The 27,429-nt window shown below is 50.7% G+C and overlaps 19 non-coding genes across 19 annotated transcripts; all 19 read left to right on the top strand.

Moving 5' to 3' along the window:
* Window position 1: 1 nt before the first annotated feature.
* LOC126443394 (5S ribosomal RNA) lies at window positions 2-120 on the top strand. Its single transcript, XR_007581883.1, has one exon. It is a non-coding gene; the product is annotated as a 5S ribosomal RNA (ribosomal RNA).
* A 1,208-nt stretch (window positions 121-1,328) lies between these two features.
* LOC126443393 (5S ribosomal RNA) lies at window positions 1,329-1,447 on the top strand. The gene has a single exon (XR_007581882.1). It is a non-coding gene; the product is annotated as a 5S ribosomal RNA (ribosomal RNA).
* Window positions 1,448-2,655: 1,208 nt separating this feature from the next.
* On the top strand, window positions 2,656-2,774 carry LOC126443392 (5S ribosomal RNA). Its single transcript, XR_007581881.1, has one exon. It is a non-coding gene; the product is annotated as a 5S ribosomal RNA (ribosomal RNA).
* Window positions 2,775-3,982: 1,208 nt separating this feature from the next.
* LOC126443390 (5S ribosomal RNA) lies at window positions 3,983-4,101 on the top strand. Its single transcript, XR_007581879.1, has one exon. It is a non-coding gene; the product is annotated as a 5S ribosomal RNA (ribosomal RNA).
* A 1,208-nt stretch (window positions 4,102-5,309) lies between these two features.
* Window positions 5,310-5,428, top strand: LOC126443401 (5S ribosomal RNA). Its single transcript, XR_007581889.1, has one exon. It is a non-coding gene; the product is annotated as a 5S ribosomal RNA (ribosomal RNA).
* A 3,842-nt stretch (window positions 5,429-9,270) lies between these two features.
* On the top strand, window positions 9,271-9,389 carry LOC126443389 (5S ribosomal RNA). Its single transcript, XR_007581878.1, has one exon. It is a non-coding gene; the product is annotated as a 5S ribosomal RNA (ribosomal RNA).
* A 1,208-nt stretch (window positions 9,390-10,597) lies between these two features.
* On the top strand, window positions 10,598-10,716 carry LOC126443388 (5S ribosomal RNA). The gene has a single exon (XR_007581877.1). It is a non-coding gene; the product is annotated as a 5S ribosomal RNA (ribosomal RNA).
* A 1,208-nt stretch (window positions 10,717-11,924) lies between these two features.
* Window positions 11,925-12,043, top strand: LOC126443386 (5S ribosomal RNA). The gene has a single exon (XR_007581876.1). It is a non-coding gene; the product is annotated as a 5S ribosomal RNA (ribosomal RNA).
* Window positions 12,044-13,251: 1,208 nt separating this feature from the next.
* Window positions 13,252-13,370, top strand: LOC126443385 (5S ribosomal RNA). Its single transcript, XR_007581875.1, has one exon. It is a non-coding gene; the product is annotated as a 5S ribosomal RNA (ribosomal RNA).
* A 1,208-nt stretch (window positions 13,371-14,578) lies between these two features.
* On the top strand, window positions 14,579-14,697 carry LOC126443384 (5S ribosomal RNA). The gene has a single exon (XR_007581874.1). It is a non-coding gene; the product is annotated as a 5S ribosomal RNA (ribosomal RNA).
* Window positions 14,698-15,905: 1,208 nt separating this feature from the next.
* On the top strand, window positions 15,906-16,024 carry LOC126443383 (5S ribosomal RNA). Its single transcript, XR_007581873.1, has one exon. It is a non-coding gene; the product is annotated as a 5S ribosomal RNA (ribosomal RNA).
* Window positions 16,025-17,232: 1,208 nt separating this feature from the next.
* On the top strand, window positions 17,233-17,351 carry LOC126443382 (5S ribosomal RNA). The gene has a single exon (XR_007581872.1). It is a non-coding gene; the product is annotated as a 5S ribosomal RNA (ribosomal RNA).
* A 1,208-nt stretch (window positions 17,352-18,559) lies between these two features.
* LOC126443381 (5S ribosomal RNA) lies at window positions 18,560-18,678 on the top strand. Its single transcript, XR_007581871.1, has one exon. It is a non-coding gene; the product is annotated as a 5S ribosomal RNA (ribosomal RNA).
* A 1,208-nt stretch (window positions 18,679-19,886) lies between these two features.
* Window positions 19,887-20,005, top strand: LOC126443380 (5S ribosomal RNA). Its single transcript, XR_007581870.1, has one exon. It is a non-coding gene; the product is annotated as a 5S ribosomal RNA (ribosomal RNA).
* A 1,207-nt stretch (window positions 20,006-21,212) lies between these two features.
* Window positions 21,213-21,331, top strand: LOC126443404 (5S ribosomal RNA). The gene has a single exon (XR_007581892.1). It is a non-coding gene; the product is annotated as a 5S ribosomal RNA (ribosomal RNA).
* Window positions 21,332-22,539: 1,208 nt separating this feature from the next.
* LOC126443403 (5S ribosomal RNA) lies at window positions 22,540-22,658 on the top strand. The gene has a single exon (XR_007581891.1). It is a non-coding gene; the product is annotated as a 5S ribosomal RNA (ribosomal RNA).
* A 1,208-nt stretch (window positions 22,659-23,866) lies between these two features.
* LOC126443402 (5S ribosomal RNA) lies at window positions 23,867-23,985 on the top strand. The gene has a single exon (XR_007581890.1). It is a non-coding gene; the product is annotated as a 5S ribosomal RNA (ribosomal RNA).
* A 1,208-nt stretch (window positions 23,986-25,193) lies between these two features.
* On the top strand, window positions 25,194-25,312 carry LOC126443391 (5S ribosomal RNA). The gene has a single exon (XR_007581880.1). It is a non-coding gene; the product is annotated as a 5S ribosomal RNA (ribosomal RNA).
* Window positions 25,313-26,520: 1,208 nt separating this feature from the next.
* On the top strand, window positions 26,521-26,639 carry LOC126443379 (5S ribosomal RNA). Its single transcript, XR_007581869.1, has one exon. It is a non-coding gene; the product is annotated as a 5S ribosomal RNA (ribosomal RNA).
* The last annotated feature ends 790 nt before the right edge of the window (window positions 26,640-27,429 follow it).

Below are 27,429 nucleotides of genomic sequence, written 5' to 3'. Positions count from 1 at the left end.
CGCCAACGGCCATACCATGTTGAATACACCGGTTCTCGTCCGATCACCGAAGTTAAGCAACATCGGGCCCGGTTAGTACTTGGATGGGTGACCGCCTGGGAACACCGGGTGCTGTTGGCTCTATCTCATTTTTTCATTTTTACGTCGCTGCACCTGCCAGCCCTCTTTTCATACTAACTTTCAGGTGTTGACAAAGATGCTTCCACAAGCATTTGAAACTACTGTATCAAATGTAAGATACGAAATTGCAGTAATGGACTCAGTTTGAGCAAGAATGTGCGAAAGAAGAGTGCTAGAACGCCTCGGAAATAACAACACACTACGAATCGACAGATGAGTTTTGAAATACGTCAGGGCCTACTGTTTTGTAGCAGTGCTAAATTCCGCAAAGTAAATAAACAAAAACAAACAAACAAAAAAGAAGAAGAAGAAGAAGAAATAAAATCTTCTGTTCTCGTCCGATCACCGAAGTGAAGCAGCAACGTTAGTACTCAGTTGGGTGAGCGCATGGGAACTCTGGCTGTGTTCATTTTTCGCTTTTTAGTCGCTACTCCTGCCAGCCCTCTTTCCATACCACCTTTCTGTTGTGACAAAGAGACTTCCTTAAGCATTTTAAACGGCCGTAAGAAACGAAACTGCAGTAACTAACTCAGTTTGGAGGAGAATGTGCTAACCCAGTTTGCCAGGAAGTCTCTGAAAACGACAAAACAGTACGAATCGGGCGGTATGCTCCGAAATACGATAGCGCCTATCGTTCTGCAGCGGCGTACAGCTCCAAATTCGATTTGTAATCATAAATTGATTCATTTGTCCTCCCGCAGACGTTTCTCGCGCTTGTGCTGTCAAATGGACCGCGACCCGAGCGGCAGCGAGCGGTAGTCGAGCAAAGTCGGGACAAGTCGGGACGGAAGGGGAGGTGACACGACAGGCGAGAATGCACCGCGCACATTACGCAAATATCTGGAAGCGCGGCGCGTGTCGGGCAGGTGAGAAAGCTTCCGTCGGTCCAGCAGGACACCGCGCGCAGTCCCCCCGCCGCCCGGCCGCGCGCAAGCCCTGCGCCGGATAACAGGAACAAGGTGCGTCGCCAACCAGTGTCGGAGGCCGCACGCACCAAACGAATGACAGGCGGTGCATCCAGCAGCTGTGTTGTGCGTCTCACCTTGGTTCGGCAGTCGCCTATGAGACGCCGAGGCGAGCGCGCAGTCCGCGCCACCTTCGAGGTGGAAAGATACGCTTTGCGTCAAATGTGCCACGGAAAGCGGCGATTGCGTGTGTTGGGAGAAGAGGCGAACGATTCTTCTGTGGCGCGGCTACAGTATAATGACGCCAACGGCCATACCATGTTGAATACACCGGTTCTCGTCCGATCACCGAAGTTAAGCAACATCGGGCCCGGTTAGTACTTGGATGGGTGACCGCCTGGGAACACCGGGTGCTGTTGGCTCTATCTCATTTTTTCATTTTTACGTCGCTGCACCTGCCAGCCCTCTTTTCATACTAACTTTCAGGTGTTGACAAAGATGCTTCCACAAGCATTTGAAACTACTGTATCAAATGTAAGATACGAAATTGCAGTAATGGACTCAGTTTGAGCAAGAATGTGCGAAAGAAGAGTGCTAGAACGCCTCGGAAATAACAACACACTACGAATCGACAGATGAGTTTTGAAATACGTCAGGGCCTACTGTTTTGTAGCAGTGCTAAATTCCGCAAAGTAAATAAACAAAAACAAACAAACAAAAAAGAAGAAGAAGAAGAAGAAATAAAATCTTCTGTTCTCGTCCGATCACCGAAGTGAAGCAGCAACGTTAGTACTCAGTTGGGTGAGCGCATGGGAACTCTGGCTGTGTTCATTTTTCGCTTTTTAGTCGCTACTCCTGCCAGCCCTCTTTCCATACCACCTTTCTGTTGTGACAAAGAGACTTCCTTAAGCATTTTAAACGGCCGTAAGAAACGAAACTGCAGTAACTAACTCAGTTTGGAGGAGAATGTGCTAACCCAGTTTGCCAGGAAGTCTCTGAAAACGACAAAACAGTACGAATCGGGCGGTATGCTCCGAAATACGATAGCGCCTATCGTTCTGCAGCGGCGTACAGCTCCAAATTCGATTTGTAATCATAAATTGATTCATTTGTCCTCCCGCAGACGTTTCTCGCGCTTGTGCTGTCAAATGGACCGCGACCCGAGCGGCAGCGAGCGGCAGTCGAGCAAAGTCGGGACAAGTCGGGACGGAAGGGGAGGTGACACGACAGGCGAGAATGCACCGCGCACATTACGCAAATATCTGGAAGCGCGGCGCGTGTCGGGCAGGTGAGAAAGCTTCCGTCGGTCCAGCAGGACACCGCGCGCAGTCCCCCCGCCGCCCGGCCGCGCGCAAGCCCTGCGCCGGATAACAGGAACAAGGTGCGTCGCCAACCAGTGTCGGAGGCCGCACGCACCAAACGAATGACAGGCGGTGCATCCAGCAGCTGTGTTGTGCGTCTCACCTTGGTTCGGCAGTCGCCTATGAGACGCCGAGGCGAGCGCGCAGTCCGCGCCACCTTCGAGGTGGAAAGATACGCTTTGCGTCAAATGTGCCACGGAAAGCGGCGATTGCGTGTGTTGGGAGAAGAGGCGAACGATTCTTCCGTGGCGCGGCTACAGTATAATGACGCCAACGGCCATACCATGTTGAATACACCGGTTCTCGTCCGATCACCGAAGTTAAGCAACATCGGGCCCGGTTAGTACTTGGATGGGTGACCGCCTGGGAACACCGGGTGCTGTTGGCTCTATCTCATTTTTTCATTTTTACGTCGCTGCACCTGCCAGCCCTCTTTTCATACTAACTTTCAGGTGTTGACAAAGATGCTTCCACAAGCATTTGAAACTACTGTATCAAATGTAAGATACGAAATTGCAGTAATGGACTCAGTTTGAGCAAGAATGTGCGAAAGAAGAGTGCTAGAACGCCTCGGAAATAACAACACACTACGAATCGACAGATGAGTTTTGAAATACGTCAGGGCCTACTGTTTTGTAGCAGTGCTAAATTCCGCAAAGTAAATAAACAAAAACAAACAAACAAAAAAGAAGAAGAAGAAGAAGAAATAAAATCTTCTGTTCTCGTCCGATCACCGAAGTGAAGCAGCAACGTTAGTACTCAGTTGGGTGAGCGCATGGGAACTCTGGCTGTGTTCATTTTTCGCTTTTTAGTCGCTACTCCTGCCAGCCCTCTTTCCATACCACCTTTCTGTTGTGACAAAGAGACTTCCTTAAGCATTTTAAACGGCCGTAAGAAACGAAACTGCAGTAACTAACTCAGTTTGGAGGAGAATGTGCTAACCCAGTTTGCCAGGAAGTCTCTGAAAACGACAAAACAGTACGAATCGGGCGGTATGCTCCGAAATACGATAGCGCCTATCGTTCTGCAGCGGCGTACAGCTCCAAATTCGATTTGTAATCATAAATTGATTCATTTGTCCTCCCGCAGACGTTTCTCGCGCTTGTGCTGTCAAATGGACCGCGACCCGAGCGGCAGCGAGCGGTAGTCGAGCAAAGTCGGGACAAGTCGGGACGGAAGGGGAGGTGACACGACAGGCGAGAATGCACCGCGCACATTACGCAAATATCTGGAAGCGCGGCGCGTGTCGGGCAGGTGAGAAAGCTTCCGTCGGTCCAGCAGGACACCGCGCGCAGTCCCCCCGCCGCCCGGCCGCGCGCAAGCCCTGCGCCGGATAACAGGAACAAGGTGCGTCGCCAACCAGTGTCGGAGGCCGCACGCACCAAACGAATGACAGGCGGTGCATCCAGCAGCTGTGTTGTGCGTCTCACCTTGGTTCGGCAGTCGCCTATGAGACGCCGAGGCGAGCGCGCAGTCCGCGCCACCTTCGAGGTGGAAAGATACGCTTTGCGTCAAATGTGCCACGGAAAGCGGCGATTGCGTGTGTTGGGAGAAGAGGCGAACGATTCTTCCGTGGCGCGGCTACAGTATAATGACGCCAACGGCCATACCATGTTGAATACACCGGTTCTCGTCCGATCACCGAAGTTAAGCAACATCGGGCCCGGTTAGTACTTGGATGGGTGACCGCCTGGGAACACCGGGTGCTGTTGGCTCTATCTCATTTTTTCATTTTTACGTCGCTGCACCTGCCAGCCCTCTTTTCATACTAACTTTCAGGTGTTGACAAAGATGCTTCCACAAGCATTTGAAACTACTGTATCAAATGTAAGATACGAAATTGCAGTAATGGACTCAGTTTGAGCAAGAATGTGCGAAAGAAGAGTGCTAGAACGCCTCGGAAATAACAACACACTACGAATCGACAGATGAGTTTTGAAATACGTCAGGGCCTACTGTTTTGTAGCAGTGCTAAATTCCGCAAAGTAAATAAACAAAAACAAACAAACAAAAAAGAAGAAGAAGAAGAAGAAATAAAATCTTCTGTTCTCGTCCGATCACCGAAGTGAAGCAGCAACGTTAGTACTCAGTTGGGTGAGCGCATGGGAACTCTGGCTGTGTTCATTTTTCGCTTTTTAGTCGCTACTCCTGCCAGCCCTCTTTCCATACCACCTTTCTGTTGTGACAAAGAGACTTCCTTAAGCATTTTAAACGGCCGTAAGAAACGAAACTGCAGTAACTAACTCAGTTTGGAGGAGAATGTGCTAACCCAGTTTGCCAGGAAGTCTCTGAAAACGACAAAACAGTACGAATCGGGCGGTATGCTCCGAAATACGATAGCGCCTATCGTTCTGCAGCGGCGTACAGCTCCAAATTCGATTTGTAATCATAAATTGATTCATTTGTCCTCCCGCAGACGTTTCTCGCGCTTGTGCTGTCAAATGGACCGCGACCCGAGCGGCAGCGAGCGGCAGTCGAGCAAAGTCGGGACAAGTCGGGACGGAAGGGGAGGTGACACGACAGGCGAGAATGCACCGCGCACATTACGCAAATATCTGGAAGCGCGGCGCGTGTCGGGCAGGTGAGAAAGCTTCCGTCGGTCCAGCAGGACACCGCGCGCAGTCCCCCCGCCGCCCGGCCGCGCGCAAGCCCTGCGCCGGATAACAGGAACAAGGTGCGTCGCCAACCAGTGTCGGAGGCCGCACGCACCAAACGAATGACAGGCGGTGCATCCAGCAGCTGTGTTGTGCGTCTCACCTTGGTTCGGCAGTCGCCTATGAGACGCCGAGGCGAGCGCGCAGTCCGCGCCACCTTCGAGGTGGAAAGATACGCTTTGCGTCAAATGTGCCACGGAAAGCGGCGATTGCGTGTGTTGGGAGAAGAGGCGAACGATTCTTCCGTGGCGCGGCTACAGTATAATGACGCCAACGGCCATACCATGTTGAATACACCGGTTCTCGTCCGATCACCGAAGTTAAGCAACATCGGGCCCGGTTAGTACTTGGATGGGTGACCGCCTGGGAACACCGGGGATCATAGCCCACGCAGCAACAACGAGGAGACCCGCAGCCGTAATCTCTGTCGATTTCCACAAGGCTTTCGACAGGATCAGTCACCGGTACCTGCTGAAAACTATCGCACGCCTCGGATTCGGACCAAAATTCGGAAGAACAATCAAGAACGTCATTACAAATGCCACCTCAAAAATAACAGTAAACGGATGGACTTCCAAGTCAATAAGACTGGGAAGATCCGTCAGGCAAGGATGTCCATTATCGATGGCACTTTTCACAATAGCCCTCGACCCACTACTACGAAAACTAACAGCCGAAATCGGAGGATACACAATGGGTGCAACAAACATCGTATGCACGGCCTATGCTGACGACATGGGCATATTCATCCAAAACGAAGAAGAACTAAGAATAATCCAGCCTATCATGGAATCCTTCGAAAAGGCTTCAGGTGCCAAAACGAATCCGAGGAAGACAGTGCTACTACCAATAGGCAACGGCAGACTGCGACCAGCGAGACAGTGGTACCGAGTGACAAACAACCATAGGGCACTCGGAGTGGAACTACAGCAGTGCCCTTTGAAAATGGCAGCACAAAACTGGCGCAGCGTCTTGAACACAACGAGAGGGCTCGTGAGGATACACGCGAACCGGAACCTGACGCTGAGCCAAAGAGTGCAGTTAGTAAATGCAACAATCCTGTCGAAAGCGTGGTACATGGCGCAAATACTATGTGCTCCGACGGAAATTGCGCGAGCGATAGGAAGTGCGGCGTACTACTTGCTGTGGAGGCGGGAAATCTTCAAGGTCTCCCAGGCGACGTGTTTCCTGTCAAGGGACGAAGGCGGACTTGGTCTGACTGACGTTAAGACGAAATGCGCGGCACTGCTTCTACACCGTGCGATGAAAATGGCAAACCAGAACAACAACAGTATAACGTCCAGCCTGATAAACCAATATAAACCTGAATCTGAAGAGGCTCCTGTAGACACTACGCACATACCATTCAAGTTGCGGCACATAAAACAGATGGCAATCGACAAGAGTTACATCACCGCGGTCGTTGCCAACCCACAGCAAAGAACGGCGAGGAACATCTACAGCGCTCTGAGGGGGAAGGCAAGAAAGTCCAAAATAGAGACGAGTTTTCCAGACCATGACTGGCCACAGGTCTGGAAGAATGTCTCGGAACGGACACTTCCTGAGCACGCCAGGGACACGTGGTATAAAATCATCCACAAAACAGTGCCGACAAACGAAAAACTGGCACGCATAAAAATGCGGGAATCCCCAAACTGCGAGCTCTGCAACCAGACCGACACCATCGAGCATCGTTTTGGCTGCAGAGAGAGCGGGGAAATATGGGCGGCAGCGAGAAAAATGATCGCCCACATCAACAGAACCGACGAGAGGGCGATACATGTCTCAGCTGTCACTGTCCCGGACGCGAAGCCTTTCCCCAAAGCAAAACGCCTGGCCACAATGTGGATCATCGCCATGACGGCACACGCCATCGTCACGAAACGGCAGACCGACAAGGCGCAGTTCCTCACGGACCTGTGGGAGGAACACAGGAGGGCCAAACAACGCTCCAAGTACCGCGAGACCTTCCAGAACTTCCTGCAGGTCCCGCTGGACGCCGCCTTCCGAGACGCCTTCAACACGACGTGACCGACGCCCTCCCACAACACCCAAACCCCAGTCGCTGAGGACGTCGCCCACCGATCCCTCCAAAGCCCCGACGGCAAGAGTGGTGCAGCGCGGAAAGCGTTTTTTTACGAAATGTGCACATAGTGAAAGTTTATATGTGAAGCAGTGCAAAAGTGAGTGACGTGTGCCAATTGTAGTGATACAGTGTCCAATTGCCACATAAAAGCAGGCAAGGAAATGGTCAGAGATAAATTTAGTGAAAAGGTTACAAAGTGCCCCAAGAAAACAACAAAAGGTCATACAGTGTATTGCATGTAATTAATGTGTTCTCTCACTCACTCTCTCTCTCTCTCTCTCGCTCTCTCTCTCTCCACTCAAGGTACGCTTCTCCTTTCTCTTATGTTTTCAGTTCTTTTGCTTATTGACTTGTTTTTTTTTTGTTTCATTGTTTTTTTTTTGTTTTTTATTTGTTTGTTTGTTGTTCCTTTTTGCTTTTTGTTTTGTTTTAAATCTCGGCCCATCATGTGCCAATCGTAGCATGCCTCTCTGCGACGAATAATCCCCGGCATTCACAAAATTAATCACATAGATGTTTCTAGTTTATAATCCCCTTTTTCGCCTCTGGGTACATATAGCAAACATGCCAAAATAGGTGCATTTCAAATAGCATAGAAGCAAATTTTTAATTTTCCCTTTTTTTTTTCATGTAAATTCAAAAAAAAAAAAAAAATTTATATATATATCTAGAAATAACGCAAGCTTTGGAATTAAAAGACATAAAAAAAAAAAAAAAATCAAACAGGAAAATCTACATGAAGGACACTCAGTGAATAAACGTGTTGTAACTCGACCAAGAACTATCAAAAGAACAATCAGAACAGAAACCTAGACAGTGAATATCACCGTTCAATAATCAAGTACACCATTTAATGTAAAGACTTGTAATTGTTACAATTTGTAAATAAAAGTTTATATACGTTACAAAAAAAAAAAAAAAAAGGTGCTGTTGGCTCTATCTCATTTTTTCATTTTTACGTCGCTGCACCTGCCAGCCCTCTTTTCATACTAACTTTCAGGTGTTGACAAAGATGCTTCCACAAGCATTTGAAACTACTGTATCAAATGTAAGATACGAAATTGCAGTAATGGACTCAGTTTGAGCAAGAATGTGCGAAAGAAGAGTGCTAGAACGCCTCGGAAATAACAACACACTACGAATCGACAGATGAGTTTTGAAATACGTCAGGGCCTACTGTTTTGTAGCAGTGCTAAATTCCGCAAAGTAAATAAACAAAAACAAACAAACAAAAAAGAAGAAGAAGAAGAAGAAATAAAATCTTCTGTTCTCGTCCGATCACCGAAGTGAAGCAGCAACGTTAGTACTCAGTTGGGTGAGCGCATGGGAACTCTGGCTGTGTTCATTTTTCGCTTTTTAGTCGCTACTCCTGCCAGCCCTCTTTCCATACCACCTTTCTGTTGTGACAAAGAGACTTCCTTAAGCATTTTAAACGGCCGTAAGAAACGAAACTGCAGTAACTAACTCAGTTTGGAGGAGAATGTGCTAACCCAGTTTGCCAGGAAGTCTCTGAAAACGACAAAACAGTACGAATCGGGCGGTATGCTCCGAAATACGATAGCGCCTATCGTTCTGCAGCGGCGTACAGCTCCAAATTCGATTTGTAATCATAAATTGATTCATTTGTCCTCCCGCAGACGTTTCTCGCGCTTGTGCTGTCAAATGGACCGCGACCCGAGCGGCAGCGAGCGGTAGTCGAGCAAAGTCGGGACAAGTCGGGACGGAAGGGGAGGTGACACGACAGGCGAGAATGCACCGCGCACATTACGCAAATATCTGGAAGCGCGGCGCGTGTCGGGCAGGTGAGAAAGCTTCCGTCGGTCCAGCAGGACACCGCGCGCAGTCCCCCCGCCGCCCGGCCGCGCGCAAGCCCTGCGCCGGATAACAGGAACAAGGTGCGTCGCCAACCAGTGTCGGAGGCCGCACGCACCAAACGAATGACAGGCGGTGCATCCAGCAGCTGTGTTGTGCGTCTCACCTTGGTTCGGCAGTCGCCTATGAGACGCCGAGGCGAGCGCGCAGTCCGCGCCACCTTCGAGGTGGAAAGATACGCTTTGCGTCAAATGTGCCACGGAAAGCGGCGATTGCGTGTGTTGGGAGAAGAGGCGAACGATTCTTCTGTGGCGCGGCTACAGTATAATGACGCCAACGGCCATACCATGTTGAATACACCGGTTCTCGTCCGATCACCGAAGTTAAGCAACATCGGGCCCGGTTAGTACTTGGATGGGTGACCGCCTGGGAACACCGGGTGCTGTTGGCTCTATCTCATTTTTTCATTTTTACGTCGCTGCACCTGCCAGCCCTCTTTTCATACTAACTTTCAGGTGTTGACAAAGATGCTTCCACAAGCATTTGAAACTACTGTATCAAATGTAAGATACGAAATTGCAGTAATGGACTCAGTTTGAGCAAGAATGTGCGAAAGAAGAGTGCTAGAACGCCTCGGAAATAACAACACACTACGAATCGACAGATGAGTTTTGAAATACGTCAGGGCCTACTGTTTTGTAGCAGTGCTAAATTCCGCAAAGTAAATAAACAAAAACAAACAAACAAAAAAGAAGAAGAAGAAGAAGAAATAAAATCTTCTGTTCTCGTCCGATCACCGAAGTGAAGCAGCAACGTTAGTACTCAGTTGGGTGAGCGCATGGGAACTCTGGCTGTGTTCATTTTTCGCTTTTTAGTCGCTACTCCTGCCAGCCCTCTTTCCATACCACCTTTCTGTTGTGACAAAGAGACTTCCTTAAGCATTTTAAACGGCCGTAAGAAACGAAACTGCAGTAACTAACTCAGTTTGGAGGAGAATGTGCTAACCCAGTTTGCCAGGAAGTCTCTGAAAACGACAAAACAGTACGAATCGGGCGGTATGCTCCGAAATACGATAGCGCCTATCGTTCTGCAGCGGCGTACAGCTCCAAATTCGATTTGTAATCATAAATTGATTCATTTGTCCTCCCGCAGACGTTTCTCGCGCTTGTGCTGTCAAATGGACCGCGACCCGAGCGGCAGCGAGCGGCAGTCGAGCAAAGTCGGGACAAGTCGGGACGGAAGGGGAGGTGACACGACAGGCGAGAATGCACCGCGCACATTACGCAAATATCTGGAAGCGCGGCGCGTGTCGGGCAGGTGAGAAAGCTTCCGTCGGTCCAGCAGGACACCGCGCGCAGTCCCCCCGCCGCCCGGCCGCGCGCAAGCCCTGCGCCGGATAACAGGAACAAGGTGCGTCGCCAACCAGTGTCGGAGGCCGCACGCACCAAACGAATGACAGGCGGTGCATCCAGCAGCTGTGTTGTGCGTCTCACCTTGGTTCGGCAGTCGCCTATGAGACGCCGAGGCGAGCGCGCAGTCCGCGCCACCTTCGAGGTGGAAAGATACGCTTTGCGTCAAATGTGCCACGGAAAGCGGCGATTGCGTGTGTTGGGAGAAGAGGCGAACGATTCTTCCGTGGCGCGGCTACAGTATAATGACGCCAACGGCCATACCATGTTGAATACACCGGTTCTCGTCCGATCACCGAAGTTAAGCAACATCGGGCCCGGTTAGTACTTGGATGGGTGACCGCCTGGGAACACCGGGTGCTGTTGGCTCTATCTCATTTTTTCATTTTTACGTCGCTGCACCTGCCAGCCCTCTTTTCATACTAACTTTCAGGTGTTGACAAAGATGCTTCCACAAGCATTTGAAACTACTGTATCAAATGTAAGATACGAAATTGCAGTAATGGACTCAGTTTGAGCAAGAATGTGCGAAAGAAGAGTGCTAGAACGCCTCGGAAATAACAACACACTACGAATCGACAGATGAGTTTTGAAATACGTCAGGGCCTACTGTTTTGTAGCAGTGCTAAATTCCGCAAAGTAAATAAACAAAAACAAACAAACAAAAAAGAAGAAGAAGAAGAAGAAATAAAATCTTCTGTTCTCGTCCGATCACCGAAGTGAAGCAGCAACGTTAGTACTCAGTTGGGTGAGCGCATGGGAACTCTGGCTGTGTTCATTTTTCGCTTTTTAGTCGCTACTCCTGCCAGCCCTCTTTCCATACCACCTTTCTGTTGTGACAAAGAGACTTCCTTAAGCATTTTAAACGGCCGTAAGAAACGAAACTGCAGTAACTAACTCAGTTTGGAGGAGAATGTGCTAACCCAGTTTGCCAGGAAGTCTCTGAAAACGACAAAACAGTACGAATCGGGCGGTATGCTCCGAAATACGATAGCGCCTATCGTTCTGCAGCGGCGTACAGCTCCAAATTCGATTTGTAATCATAAATTGATTCATTTGTCCTCCCGCAGACGTTTCTCGCGCTTGTGCTGTCAAATGGACCGCGACCCGAGCGGCAGCGAGCGGCAGTCGAGCAAAGTCGGGACAAGTCGGGACGGAAGGGGAGGTGACACGACAGGCGAGAATGCACCGCGCACATTACGCAAATATCTGGAAGCGCGGCGCGTGTCGGGCAGGTGAGAAAGCTTCCGTCGGTCCAGCAGGACACCGCGCGCAGTCCCCCCGCCGCCCGGCCGCGCGCAAGCCCTGCGCCGGATAACAGGAACAAGGTGCGTCGCCAACCAGTGTCGGAGGCCGCACGCACCAAACGAATGACAGGCGGTGCATCCAGCAGCTGTGTTGTGCGTCTCACCTTGGTTCGGCAGTCGCCTATGAGACGCCGAGGCGAGCGCGCAGTCCGCGCCACCTTCGAGGTGGAAAGATACGCTTTGCGTCAAATGTGCCACGGAAAGCGGCGATTGCGTGTGTTGGGAGAAGAGGCGAACGATTCTTCCGTGGCGCGGCTACAGTATAATGACGCCAACGGCCATACCATGTTGAATACACCGGTTCTCGTCCGATCACCGAAGTTAAGCAACATCGGGCCCGGTTAGTACTTGGATGGGTGACCGCCTGGGAACACCGGGTGCTGTTGGCTCTATCTCATTTTTTCATTTTTACGTCGCTGCACCTGCCAGCCCTCTTTTCATACTAACTTTCAGGTGTTGACAAAGATGCTTCCACAAGCATTTGAAACTACTGTATCAAATGTAAGATACGAAATTGCAGTAATGGACTCAGTTTGAGCAAGAATGTGCGAAAGAAGAGTGCTAGAACGCCTCGGAAATAACAACACACTACGAATCGACAGATGAGTTTTGAAATACGTCAGGGCCTACTGTTTTGTAGCAGTGCTAAATTCCGCAAAGTAAATAAACAAAAACAAACAAACAAAAAAGAAGAAGAAGAAGAAGAAATAAAATCTTCTGTTCTCGTCCGATCACCGAAGTGAAGCAGCAACGTTAGTACTCAGTTGGGTGAGCGCATGGGAACTCTGGCTGTGTTCATTTTTCGCTTTTTAGTCGCTACTCCTGCCAGCCCTCTTTCCATACCACCTTTCTGTTGTGACAAAGAGACTTCCTTAAGCATTTTAAACGGCCGTAAGAAACGAAACTGCAGTAACTAACTCAGTTTGGAGGAGAATGTGCTAACCCAGTTTGCCAGGAAGTCTCTGAAAACGACAAAACAGTACGAATCGGGCGGTATGCTCCGAAATACGATAGCGCCTATCGTTCTGCAGCGGCGTACAGCTCCAAATTCGATTTGTAATCATAAATTGATTCATTTGTCCTCCCGCAGACGTTTCTCGCGCTTGTGCTGTCAAATGGACCGCGACCCGAGCGGCAGCGAGCGGTAGTCGAGCAAAGTCGGGACAAGTCGGGACGGAAGGGGAGGTGACACGACAGGCGAGAATGCACCGCGCACATTACGCAAATATCTGGAAGCGCGGCGCGTGTCGGGCAGGTGAGAAAGCTTCCGTCGGTCCAGCAGGACACCGCGCGCAGTCCCCCCGCCGCCCGGCCGCGCGCAAGCCCTGCGCCGGATAACAGGAACAAGGTGCGTCGCCAACCAGTGTCGGAGGCCGCACGCACCAAACGAATGACAGGCGGTGCATCCAGCAGCTGTGTTGTGCGTCTCACCTTGGTTCGGCAGTCGCCTATGAGACGCCGAGGCGAGCGCGCAGTCCGCGCCACCTTCGAGGTGGAAAGATACGCTTTGCGTCAAATGTGCCACGGAAAGCGGCGATTGCGTGTGTTGGGAGAAGAGGCGAACGATTCTTCCGTGGCGCGGCTACAGTATAATGACGCCAACGGCCATACCATGTTGAATACACCGGTTCTCGTCCGATCACCGAAGTTAAGCAACATCGGGCCCGGTTAGTACTTGGATGGGTGACCGCCTGGGAACACCGGGTGCTGTTGGCTCTATCTCATTTTTTCATTTTTACGTCGCTGCACCTGCCAGCCCTCTTTTCATACTAACTTTCAGGTGTTGACAAAGATGCTTCCACAAGCATTTGAAACTACTGTATCAAATGTAAGATACGAAATTGCAGTAATGGACTCAGTTTGAGCAAGAATGTGCGAAAGAAGAGTGCTAGAACGCCTCGGAAATAACAACACACTACGAATCGACAGATGAGTTTTGAAATACGTCAGGGCCTACTGTTTTGTAGCAGTGCTAAATTCCGCAAAGTAAATAAACAAAAACAAACAAACAAAAAAGAAGAAGAAGAAGAAGAAATAAAATCTTCTGTTCTCGTCCGATCACCGAAGTGAAGCAGCAACGTTAGTACTCAGTTGGGTGAGCGCATGGGAACTCTGGCTGTGTTCATTTTTCGCTTTTTAGTCGCTACTCCTGCCAGCCCTCTTTCCATACCACCTTTCTGTTGTGACAAAGAGACTTCCTTAAGCATTTTAAACGGCCGTAAGAAACGAAACTGCAGTAACTAACTCAGTTTGGAGGAGAATGTGCTAACCCAGTTTGCCAGGAAGTCTCTGAAAACGACAAAACAGTACGAATCGGGCGGTATGCTCCGAAATACGATAGCGCCTATCGTTCTGCAGCGGCGTACAGCTCCAAATTCGATTTGTAATCATAAATTGATTCATTTGTCCTCCCGCAGACGTTTCTCGCGCTTGTGCTGTCAAATGGACCGCGACCCGAGCGGCAGCGAGCGGCAGTCGAGCAAAGTCGGGACAAGTCGGGACGGAAGGGGAGGTGACACGACAGGCGAGAATGCACCGCGCACATTACGCAAATATCTGGAAGCGCGGCGCGTGTCGGGCAGGTGAGAAAGCTTCCGTCGGTCCAGCAGGACACCGCGCGCAGTCCCCCCGCCGCCCGGCCGCGCGCAAGCCCTGCGCCGGATAACAGGAACAAGGTGCGTCGCCAACCAGTGTCGGAGGCCGCACGCACCAAACGAATGACAGGCGGTGCATCCAGCAGCTGTGTTGTGCGTCTCACCTTGGTTCGGCAGTCGCCTATGAGACGCCGAGGCGAGCGCGCAGTCCGCGCCACCTTCGAGGTGGAAAGATACGCTTTGCGTCAAATGTGCCACGGAAAGCGGCGATTGCGTGTGTTGGGAGAAGAGGCGAACGATTCTTCCGTGGCGCGGCTACAGTATAATGACGCCAACGGCCATACCATGTTGAATACACCGGTTCTCGTCCGATCACCGAAGTTAAGCAACATCGGGCCCGGTTAGTACTTGGATGGGTGACCGCCTGGGAACACCGGGTGCTGTTGGCTCTATCTCATTTTTTCATTTTTACGTCGCTGCACCTGCCAGCCCTCTTTTCATACTAACTTTCAGGTGTTGACAAAGATGCTTCCACAAGCATTTGAAACTACTGTATCAAATGTAAGATACGAAATTGCAGTAATGGACTCAGTTTGAGCAAGAATGTGCGAAAGAAGAGTGCTAGAACGCCTCGGAAATAACAACACACTACGAATCGACAGATGAGTTTTGAAATACGTCAGGGCCTACTGTTTTGTAGCAGTGCTAAATTCCGCAAAGTAAATAAACAAAAACAAACAAACAAAAAAGAAGAAGAAGAAGAAGAAATAAAATCTTCTGTTCTCGTCCGATCACCGAAGTGAAGCAGCAACGTTAGTACTCAGTTGGGTGAGCGCATGGGAACTCTGGCTGTGTTCATTTTTCGCTTTTTAGTCGCTACTCCTGCCAGCCCTCTTTCCATACCACCTTTCTGTTGTGACAAAGAGACTTCCTTAAGCATTTTAAACGGCCGTAAGAAACGAAACTGCAGTAACTAACTCAGTTTGGAGGAGAATGTGCTAACCCAGTTTGCCAGGAAGTCTCTGAAAACGACAAAACAGTACGAATCGGGCGGTATGCTCCGAAATACGATAGCGCCTATCGTTCTGCAGCGGCGTACAGCTCCAAATTCGATTTGTAATCATAAATTGATTCATTTGTCCTCCCGCAGACGTTTCTCGCGCTTGTGCTGTCAAATGGACCGCGACCCGAGCGGCAGCGAGCGGTAGTCGAGCAAAGTCGGGACAAGTCGGGACGGAAGGGGAGGTGACACGACAGGCGAGAATGCACCGCGCACATTACGCAAATATCTGGAAGCGCGGCGCGTGTCGGGCAGGTGAGAAAGCTTCCGTCGGTCCAGCAGGACACCGCGCGCAGTCCCCCCGCCGCCCGGCCGCGCGCAAGCCCTGCGCCGGATAACAGGAACAAGGTGCGTCGCCAACCAGTGTCGGAGGCCGCACGCACCAAACGAATGACAGGCGGTGCATCCAGCAGCTGTGTTGTGCGTCTCACCTTGGTTCGGCAGTCGCCTATGAGACGCCGAGGCGAGCGCGCAGTCCGCGCCACCTTCGAGGTGGAAAGATACGCTTTGCGTCAAATGTGCCACGGAAAGCGGCGATTGCGTGTGTTGGGAGAAGAGGCGAACGATTCTTCCGTGGCGCGGCTACAGTATAATGACGCCAACGGCCATACCATGTTGAATACACCGGTTCTCGTCCGATCACCGAAGTTAAGCAACATCGGGCCCGGTTAGTACTTGGATGGGTGACCGCCTGGGAACACCGGGTGCTGTTGGCTCTATCTCATTTTTTCATTTTTACGTCGCTGCACCTGCCAGCCCTCTTTTCATACTAACTTTCAGGTGTTGACAAAGATGCTTCCACAAGCATTTGAAACTACTGTATCAAATGTAAGATACGAAATTGCAGTAATGGACTCAGTTTGAGCAAGAATGTGCGAAAGAAGAGTGCTAGAACGCCTCGGAAATAACAACACACTACGAATCGACAGATGAGTTTTGAAATACGTCAGGGCCTACTGTTTTGTAGCAGTGCTAAATTCCGCAAAGTAAATAAACAAAAACAAACAAACAAAAAAGAAGAAGAAGAAGAAGAAATAAAATCTTCTGTTCTCGTCCGATCACCGAAGTGAAGCAGCAACGTTAGTACTCAGTTGGGTGAGCGCATGGGAACTCTGGCTGTGTTCATTTTTCGCTTTTTAGTCGCTACTCCTGCCAGCCCTCTTTCCATACCACCTTTCTGTTGTGACAAAGAGACTTCCTTAAGCATTTTAAACGGCCGTAAGAAACGAAACTGCAGTAACTAACTCAGTTTGGAGGAGAATGTGCTAACCCAGTTTGCCAGGAAGTCTCTGAAAACGACAAAACAGTACGAATCGGGCGGTATGCTCCGAAATACGATAGCGCCTATCGTTCTGCAGCGGCGTACAGCTCCAAATTCGATTTGTAATCATAAATTGATTCATTTGTCCTCCCGCAGACGTTTCTCGCGCTTGTGCTGTCAAATGGACCGCGACCCGAGCGGCAGCGAGCGGCAGTCGAGCAAAGTCGGGACAAGTCGGGACGGAAGGGGAGGTGACACGACAGGCGAGAATGCACCGCGCACATTACGCAAATATCTGGAAGCGCGGCGCGTGTCGGGCAGGTGAGAAAGCTTCCGTCGGTCCAGCAGGACACCGCGCGCAGTCCCCCCGCCGCCCGGCCGCGCGCAAGCCCTGCGCCGGATAACAGGAACAAGGTGCGTCGCCAACCAGTGTCGGAGGCCGCACGCACCAAACGAATGACAGGCGGTGCATCCAGCAGCTGTGTTGTGCGTCTCACCTTGGTTCGGCAGTCGCCTATGAGACGCCGAGGCGAGCGCGCAGTCCGCGCCACCTTCGAGGTGGAAAGATACGCTTTGCGTCAAATGTGCCACGGAAAGCGGCGATTGCGTGTGTTGGGAGAAGAGGCGAACGATTCTTCCGTGGCGCGGCTACAGTATAATGACGCCAACGGCCATACCATGTTGAATACACCGGTTCTCGTCCGATCACCGAAGTTAAGCAACATCGGGCCCGGTTAGTACTTGGATGGGTGACCGCCTGGGAACACCGGGTGCTGTTGGCTCTATCTCATTTTTTCATTTTTACGTCGCTGCACCTGCCAGCCCTCTTTTCATACTAACTTTCAGGTGTTGACAAAGATGCTTCCACAAGCATTTGAAACTACTGTATCAAATGTAAGATACGAAATTGCAGTAATGGACTCAGTTTGAGCAAGAATGTGCGAAAGAAGAGTGCTAGAACGCCTCGGAAATAACAACACACTACGAATCGACAGATGAGTTTTGAAATACGTCAGGGCCTACTGTTTTGTAGCAGTGCTAAATTCCGCAAAGTAAATAAACAAAAACAAACAAACAAAAAAGAAGAAGAAGAAGAAGAAATAAAATCTTCTGTTCTCGTCCGATCACCGAAGTGAAGCAGCAACGTTAGTACTCAGTTGGGTGAGCGCATGGGAACTCTGGCTGTGTTCATTTTTCGCTTTTTAGTCGCTACTCCTGCCAGCCCTCTTTCCATACCACCTTTCTGTTGTGACAAAGAGACTTCCTTAAGCATTTTAAACGGCCGTAAGAAACGAAACTGCAGTAACTAACTCAGTTTGGAGGAGAATGTGCTAACCCAGTTTGCCAGGAAGTCTCTGAAAACGACAAAACAGTACGAATCGGGCGGTATGCTCCGAAATACGATAGCGCCTATCGTTCTGCAGCGGCGTACAGCTCCAAATTCGATTTGTAATCATAAATTGATTCATTTGTCCTCCCGCAGACGTTTCTCGCGCTTGTGCTGTCAAATGGACCGCGACCCGAGCGGCAGCGAGCGGTAGTCGAGCAAAGTCGGGACAAGTCGGGACGGAAGGGGAGGTGACACGACAGGCGAGAATGCACCGCGCACATTACGCAAATATCTGGAAGCGCGGCGCGTGTCGGGCAGGTGAGAAAGCTTCCGTCGGTCCAGCAGGACACCGCGCGCAGTCCCCCCGCCGCCCGGCCGCGCGCAAGCCCTGCGCCGGATAACAGGAACAAGGTGCGTCGCCAACCAGTGTCGGAGGCCGCACGCACCAAACGAATGACAGGCGGTGCATCCAGCAGCTGTGTTGTGCGTCTCACCTTGGTTCGGCAGTCGCCTATGAGACGCCGAGGCGAGCGCGCAGTCCGCGCCACCTTCGAGGTGGAAAGATACGCTTTGCGTCAAATGTGCCACGGAAAGCGGCGATTGCGTGTGTTGGGAGAAGAGGCGAACGATTCTTCCGTGGCGCGGCTACAGTATAATGACGCCAACGGCCATACCATGTTGAATACACCGGTTCTCGTCCGATCACCGAAGTTAAGCAACATCGGGCCCGGTTAGTACTTGGATGGGTGACCGCCTGGGAACACCGGGTGCTGTTGGCTCTATCTCATTTTTTCATTTTTACGTCGCTGCACCTGCCAGCCCTCTTTTCATACTAACTTTCAGGTGTTGACAAAGATGCTTCCACAAGCATTTGAAACTACTGTATCAAATGTAAGATACGAAATTGCAGTAATGGACTCAGTTTGAGCAAGAATGTGCGAAAGAAGAGTGCTAGAACGCCTCGGAAATAACAACACACTACGAATCGACAGATGAGTTTTGAAATACGTCAGGGCCTACTGTTTTGTAGCAGTGCTAAATTCCGCAAAGTAAATAAACAAAAACAAACAAACAAAAAAGAAGAAGAAGAAGAAGAAATAAAATCTTCTGTTCTCGTCCGATCACCGAAGTGAAGCAGCAACGTTAGTACTCAGTTGGGTGAGCGCATGGGAACTCTGGCTGTGTTCATTTTTCGCTTTTTAGTCGCTACTCCTGCCAGCCCTCTTTCCATACCACCTTTCTGTTGTGACAAAGAGACTTCCTTAAGCATTTTAAACGGCCGTAAGAAACGAAACTGCAGTAACTAACTCAGTTTGGAGGAGAATGTGCTAACCCAGTTTGCCAGGAAGTCTCTGAAAACGACAAAACAGTACGAATCGGGCGGTATGCTCCGAAATACGATAGCGCCTATCGTTCTGCAGCGGCGTACAGCTCCAAATTCGATTTGTAATCATAAATTGATTCATTTGTCCTCCCGCAGACGTTTCTCGCGCTTGTGCTGTCAAATGGACCGCGACCCGAGCGGCAGCGAGCGGCAGTCGAGCAAAGTCGGGACAAGTCGGGACGGAAGGGGAGGTGACACGACAGGCGAGAATGCACCGCGCACATTACGCAAATATCTGGAAGCGCGGCGCGTGTCGGGCAGGTGAGAAAGCTTCCGTCGGTCCAGCAGGACACCGCGCGCAGTCCCCCCGCCGCCCGGCCGCGCGCAAGCCCTGCGCCGGATAACAGGAACAAGGTGCGTCGCCAACCAGTGTCGGAGGCCGCACGCACCAAACGAATGACAGGCGGTGCATCCAGCAGCTGTGTTGTGCGTCTCACCTTGGTTCGGCAGTCGCCTATGAGACGCCGAGGCGAGCGCGCAGTCCGCGCCACCTTCGAGGTGGAAAGATACGCTTTGCGTCAAATGTGCCACGGAAAGCGGCGATTGCGTGTGTTGGGAGAAGAGGCGAACGATTCTTCCGTGGCGCGGCTACAGTATAATGACGCCAACGGCCATACCATGTTGAATACACCGGTTCTCGTCCGATCACCGAAGTTAAGCAACATCGGGCCCGGTTAGTACTTGGATGGGTGACCGCCTGGGAACACCGGGTGCTGTTGGCTCTATCTCATTTTTTCATTTTTACGTCGCTGCACCTGCCAGCCCTCTTTTCATACTAACTTTCAGGTGTTGACAAAGATGCTTCCACAAGCATTTGAAACTACTGTATCAAATGTAAGATACGAAATTGCAGTAATGGACTCAGTTTGAGCAAGAATGTGCGAAAGAAGAGTGCTAGAACGCCTCGGAAATAACAACACACTACGAATCGACAGATGAGTTTTGAAATACGTCAGGGCCTACTGTTTTGTAGCAGTGCTAAATTCCGCAAAGTAAATAAACAAAAACAAACAAACAAAAAAGAAGAAGAAGAAGAAGAAATAAAATCTTCTGTTCTCGTCGATCACCGAAGTGAAGCAGCAACGTTAGTACTCAGTTGGGTGAGCGCATGGGAACTCTGGCTGTGTTCATTTTTCGCTTTTTAGTCGCTACTCCTGCCAGCCCTCTTTCCATACCACCTTTCTGTTGTGACAAAGAGACTTCCTTAAGCATTTTAAACGGCCGTAAGAAACGAAACTGCAGTAACTAACTCAGTTTGGAGGAGAATGTGCTAACCCAGTTTGCCAGGAAGTCTCTGAAAACGACAAAACAGTACGAATCGGGCGGTATGCTCCGAAATACGATAGCGCCTATCGTTCTGCAGCGGCGTACAGCTCCAAATTCGATTTGTAATCATAAATTGATTCATTTGTCCTCCCGCAGACGTTTCTCGCGCTTGTGCTGTCAAATGGACCGCGACCCGAGCGGCAGCGAGCGGTAGTCGAGCAAAGTCGGGACAAGTCGGGACGGAAGGGGAGGTGACACGACAGGCGAGAATGCACCGCGCACATTACGCAAATATCTGGAAGCGCGGCGCGTGTCGGGCAGGTGAGAAAGCTTCCGTCGGTCCAGCAGGACACCGCGCGCAGTCCCCCCGCCGCCCGGCCGCGCGCAAGCCCTGCGCCGGATAACAGGAACAAGGTGCGTCGCCAACCAGTGTCGGAGGCCGCACGCACCAAACGAATGACAGGCGGTGCATCCAGCAGCTGTGTTGTGCGTCTCACCTTGGTTCGGCAGTCGCCTATGAGACGCCGAGGCGAGCGCGCAGTCCGCGCCACCTTCGAGGTGGAAAGATACGCTTTGCGTCAAATGTGCCACGGAAAGCGGCGATTGCGTGTGTTGGGAGAAGAGGCGAACGATTCTTCCGTGGCGCGGCTACAGTATAATGACGCCAACGGCCATACCATGTTGAATACACCGGTTCTCGTCCGATCACCGAAGTTAAGCAACATCGGGCCCGGTTAGTACTTGGATGGGTGACCGCCTGGGAACACCGGGTGCTGTTGGCTCTATCTCATTTTTTCATTTTTACGTCGCTGCACCTGCCAGCCCTCTTTTCATACTAACTTTCAGGTGTTGACAAAGATGCTTCCACAAGCATTTGAAACTACTGTATCAAATGTAAGATACGAAATTGCAGTAATGGACTCAGTTTGAGCAAGAATGTGCGAAAGAAGAGTGCTAGAACGCCTCGGAAATAACAACACACTACGAATCGACAGATGAGTTTTGAAATACGTCAGGGCCTACTGTTTTGTAGCAGTGCTAAATTCCGCAAAGTAAATAAACAAAAACAAACAAACAAAAAAGAAGAAGAAGAAGAAGAAATAAAATCTTCTGTTCTCGTCCGATCACCGAAGTGAAGCAGCAACGTTAGTACTCAGTTGGGTGAGCGCATGGGAACTCTGGCTGTGTTCATTTTTCGCTTTTTAGTCGCTACTCCTGCCAGCCCTCTTTCCATACCACCTTTCTGTTGTGACAAAGAGACTTCCTTAAGCATTTTAAACGGCCGTAAGAAACGAAACTGCAGTAACTAACTCAGTTTGGAGGAGAATGTGCTAACCCAGTTTGCCAGGAAGTCTCTGAAAACGACAAAACAGTACGAATCGGGCGGTATGCTCCGAAATACGATAGCGCCTATCGTTCTGCAGCGGCGTACAGCTCCAAATTCGATTTGTAATCATAAATTGATTCATTTGTCCTCCCGCAGACGTTTCTCGCGCTTGTGCTGTCAAATGGACCGCGACCCGAGCGGCAGCGAGCGGTAGTCGAGCAAAGTCGGGACAAGTCGGGACGGAAGGGGAGGTGACACGACAGGCGAGAATGCACCGCGCACATTACGCAAATATCTGGAAGCGCGGCGCGTGTCGGGCAGGTGAGAAAGCTTCCGTCGGTCCAGCAGGACACCGCGCGCAGTCCCCCCGCCGCCCGGCCGCGCGCAAGCCCTGCGCCGGATAACAGGAACAAGGTGCGTCGCCAACCAGTGTCGGAGGCCGCACGCACCAAACGAATGACAGGCGGTGCATCCAGCAGCTGTGTTGTGCGTCTCACCTTGGTTCGGCAGTCGCCTATGAGACGCCGAGGCGAGCGCGCAGTCCGCGCCACCTTCGAGGTGGAAAGATACGCTTTGCGTCAAATGTGCCACGGAAAGCGGCGATTGCGTGTGTTGGGAGAAGAGGCGAACGATTCTTCCGTGGCGCGGCTACAGTATAATGACGCCAACGGCCATACCATGTTGAATACACCGGTTCTCGTCCGATCACCGAAGTTAAGCAACATCGGGCCCGGTTAGTACTTGGATGGGTGACCGCCTGGGAACACCGGGTGCTGTTGGCTCTATCTCATTTTTTCATTTTTACGTCGCTGCACCTGCCAGCCCTCTTTTCATACTAACTTTCAGGTGTTGACAAAGATGCTTCCACAAGCATTTGAAACTACTGTATCAAATGTAAGATACGAAATTGCAGTAATGGACTCAGTTTGAGCAAGAATGTGCGAAAGAAGAGTGCTAGAACGCCTCGGAAATAACAACACACTACGAATCGACAGATGAGTTTTGAAATACGTCAGGGCCTACTGTTTTGTAGCAGTGCTAAATTCCGCAAAGTAAATAAACAAAAACAAACAAACAAAAAAGAAGAAGAAGAAGAAGAAATAAAATCTTCTGTTCTCGTCCGATCACCGAAGTGAAGCAGCAACGTTAGTACTCAGTTGGGTGAGCGCATGGGAACTCTGGCTGTGTTCATTTTTCGCTTTTTAGTCGCTACTCCTGCCAGCCCTCTTTCCATACCACCTTTCTGTTGTGACAAAGAGACTTCCTTAAGCATTTTAAACGGCCGTAAGAAACGAAACTGCAGTAACTAACTCAGTTTGGAGGAGAATGTGCTAACCCAGTTTGCCAGGAAGTCTCTGAAAACGACAAAACAGTACGAATCGGGCGGTATGCTCCGAAATACGATAGCGCCTATCGTTCTGCAGCGGCGTACAGCTCCAAATTCGATTTGTAATCATAAATTGATTCATTTGTCCTCCCGCAGACGTTTCTCGCGCTTGTGCTGTCAAATGGACCGCGACCCGAGCGGCAGCGAGCGGTAGTCGAGCAAAGTCGGGACAAGTCGGGACGGAAGGGGAGGTGACACGACAGGCGAGAATGCACCGCGCACATTACGCAAATATCTGGAAGCGCGGCGCGTGTCGGGCAGGTGAGAAAGCTTCCGTCGGTCCAGCAGGACACCGCGCGCAGTCCCCCCGCCGCCCGGCCGCGCGCAAGCCCTGCGCCGGATAACAGGAACAAGGTGCGTCGCCAACCAGTGTCGGAGGCCGCACGCACCAAACGAATGACAGGCGGTGCATCCAGCAGCTGTGTTGTGCGTCTCACCTTGGTTCGGCAGTCGCCTATGAGACGCCGAGGCGAGCGCGCAGTCCGCGCCACCTTCGAGGTGGAAAGATACGCTTTGCGTCAAATGTGCCACGGAAAGCGGCGATTGCGTGTGTTGGGAGAAGAGGCGAACGATTCTTCCGTGGCGCGGCTACAGTATAATGACGCCAACGGCCATACCATGTTGAATACACCGGTTCTCGTCCGATCACCGAAGTTAAGCAACATCGGGCCCGGTTAGTACTTGGATGGGTGACCGCCTGGGAACACCGGGTGCTGTTGGCTCTATCTCATTTTTTCATTTTTACGTCGCTGCACCTGCCAGCCCTCTTTTCATACTAACTTTCAGGTGTTGACAAAGATGCTTCCACAAGCATTTGAAACTACTGTATCAAATGTAAGATACGAAATTGCAGTAATGGACTCAGTTTGAGCAAGAATGTGCGAAAGAAGAGTGCTAGAACGCCTCGGAAATAACAACACACTACGAATCGACAGATGAGTTTTGAAATACGTCAGGGCCTACTGTTTTGTAGCAGTGCTAAATTCCGCAAAGTAAATAAACAAAAACAAACAAACAAAAAAGAAGAAGAAGAAGAAGAAATAAAATCTTCTGTTCTCGTCCGATCACCGAAGTGAAGCAGCAACGTTAGTACTCAGTTGGGTGAGCGCATGGGAACTCTGGCTGTGTTCATTTTTCGCTTTTTAGTCGCTACTCCTGCCAGCCCTCTTTCCATACCACCTTTCTGTTGTGACAAAGAGACTTCCTTAAGCATTTTAAACGGCCGTAAGAAACGAAACTGCAGTAACTAACTCAGTTTGGAGGAGAATGTGCTAACCCAGTTTGCCAGGAAGTCTCTGAAAACGACAAAACAGTACGAATCGGGCGGTATGCTCCGAAATACGATAGCGCCTATCGTTCTGCAGCGGCGTACAGCTCCAAATTCGATTTGTAATCATAAATTGATTCATTTGTCCTCCCGCAGACGTTTCTCGCGCTTGTGCTGTCAAATGGACCGCGACCCGAGCGGCAGCGAGCGGTAGTCGAGCAAAGTCGGGACAAGTCGGGACGGAAGGGGAGGTGACACGACAGGCGAGAATGCACCGCGCACATTACGCAAATATCTGGAAGCGCGGCGCGTGTCGGGCAGGTGAGAAAGCTTCCGTCGGTCCAGCAGGACACCGCGCGCAGTCCCCCCGCCGCCCGGCCGCGCGCAAGCCCTGCGCCGGATAACAGGAACAAGGTGCGTCGCCAACCAGTGTCGGAGGCCGCACGCACCAAACGAATGACAGGCGGTGCATCCAGCAGCTGTGTTGTGCGTCTCACCTTGGTTCGGCAGTCGCCTATGAGACGCCGAGGCGAGCGCGCAGTCCGCGCCACCTTCGAGGTGGAAAGATACGCTTTGCGTCAAATGTGCCACGGAAAGCGGCGATTGCGTGTGTTGGGAGAAGAGGCGAACGATTCTTCCGTGGCGCGGCTACAGTATAATGACGCCAACGGCCATACCATGTTGAATACACCGGTTCTCGTCCGATCACCGAAGTTAAGCAACATCGGGCCCGGTTAGTACTTGGATGGGTGACCGCCTGGGAACACCGGGTGCTGTTGGCTCTATCTCATTTTTTCATTTTTACGTCGCTGCACCTGCCAGCCCTCTTTTCATACTAACTTTCAGGTGTTGACAAAGATGCTTCCACAAGCATTTGAAACTACTGTATCAAATGTAAGATACGAAATTGCAGTAATGGACTCAGTTTGAGCAAGAATGTGCGAAAGAAGAGTGCTAGAACGCCTCGGAAATAACAACACACTACGAATCGACAGATGAGTTTTGAAATACGTCAGGGCCTACTGTTTTGTAGCAGTGCTAAATTCCGCAAAGTAAATAAACAAAAACAAACAAACAAAAAAGAAGAAGAAGAAGAAGAAATAAAATCTTCTGTTCTCGTCCGATCACCGAAGTGAAGCAGCAACGTTAGTACTCAGTTGGGTGAGCGCATGGGAACTCTGGCTGTGTTCATTTTTCGCTTTTTAGTCGCTACTCCTGCCAGCCCTCTTTCCATACCACCTTTCTGTTGTGACAAAGAGACTTCCTTAAGCATTTTAAACGGCCGTAAGAAACGAAACTGCAGTAACTAACTCAGTTTGGAGGAGAATGTGCTAACCCAGTTTGCCAGGAAGTCTCTGAAAACGACAAAACAGTACGAATCGGGCGGTATGCTCCGAAATACGATAGCGCCTATCGTTCTGCAGCGGCGTACAGCTCCAAATTCGATTTGTAATCATAAATTGATTCATTTGTCCTCCCGCAGACGTTTCTCGCGCTTGTGCTGTCAAATGGACCGCGACCCGAGCGGCAGCGAGCGGCAGTCGAGCAAAGTCGGGACAAGTCGGGACGGAAGGGGAGGTGACACGACAGGCGAGAATGCACCGCGCACATTACGCAAATATCTGGAAGCGCGGCGCGTGTCGGGCAGGTGAGAAAGCTTCCGTCGGTCCAGCAGGACACCGCGCGCAGTCCCCCCGCCGCCCGGCCGCGCGCAAGCCCTGCGCCGGATAACAGGAACAAGGTGCGTCGCCAACCAGTGTCGGAGGCCGCACGCACCAAACGAATGACAGGCGGTGCATCCAGCAGCTGTGTTGTGCGTCTCACCTTGGTTCGGCAGTCGCCTATGAGACGCCGAGGCGAGCGCGCAGTCCGCGCCACCTTCGAGGTGGAAAGATACGCTTTGCGTCAAATGTGCCACGGAAAGCGGCGATTGCGTGTGTTGGGAGAAGAGGCGAACGATTCTTCCGTGGCGCGGCTACAGTATAATGACGCCAACGGCCATACCATGTTGAATACACCGGTTCTCGTCCGATCACCGAAGTTAAGCAACATCGGGCCCGGTTAGTACTTGGATGGGTGACCGCCTGGGAACACCGGGTGCTGTTGGCTCTATCTCATTTTTTCATTTTTACGTCGCTGCACCTGCCAGCCCTCTTTTCATACTAACTTTCAGGTGTTGACAAAGATGCTTCCACAAGCATTTGAAACTACTGTATCAAATGTAAGATACGAAATTGCAGTAATGGACTCAGTTTGAGCAAGAATGTGCGAAAGAAGAGTGCTAGAACGCCTCGGAAATAACAACACACTACGAATCGACAGATGAGTTTTGAAATACGTCAGGGCCTACTGTTTTGTAGCAGTGCTAAATTCCGCAAAGTAAATAAACAAAAACAAACAAACAAAAAAGAAGAAGAAGAAGAAGAAATAAAATCTTCTGTTCTCGTCCGATCACCGAAGTGAAGCAGCAACGTTAGTACTCAGTTGGGTGAGCGCATGGGAACTCTGGCTGTGTTCATTTTTCGCTTTTTAGTCGCTACTCCTGCCAGCCCTCTTTCCATACCACCTTTCTGTTGTGACAAAGAGACTTCCTTAAGCATTTTAAACGGCCGTAAGAAACGAAACTGCAGTAACTAACTCAGTTTGGAGGAGAATGTGCTAACCCAGTTTGCCAGGAAGTCTCTGAAAACGACAAAACAGTACGAATCGGGCGGTATGCTCCGAAATACGATAGCGCCTATCGTTCTGCAGCGGCGTACAGCTCCAAATTCGATTTGTAATCATAAATTGATTCATTTGTCCTCCCGCAGACGTTTCTCGCGCTTGTGCTGTCAAATGGACCGCGACCCGAGCGGCAGCGAGCGGTAGTCGAGCAAAGTCGGGACAAGTCGGGACGGAA

Source organism: Schistocerca serialis, unplaced genomic scaffold (assembly GCF_023864345.2).
Source record: "Schistocerca serialis cubense isolate TAMUIC-IGC-003099 unplaced genomic scaffold, iqSchSeri2.2 HiC_scaffold_1469, whole genome shotgun sequence".
Taxonomy (NCBI): Eukaryota; Metazoa; Arthropoda; class Insecta; order Orthoptera; family Acrididae; genus Schistocerca; species Schistocerca serialis.
This window is presented reverse-complemented; position numbering and strand designations above follow the sequence as displayed.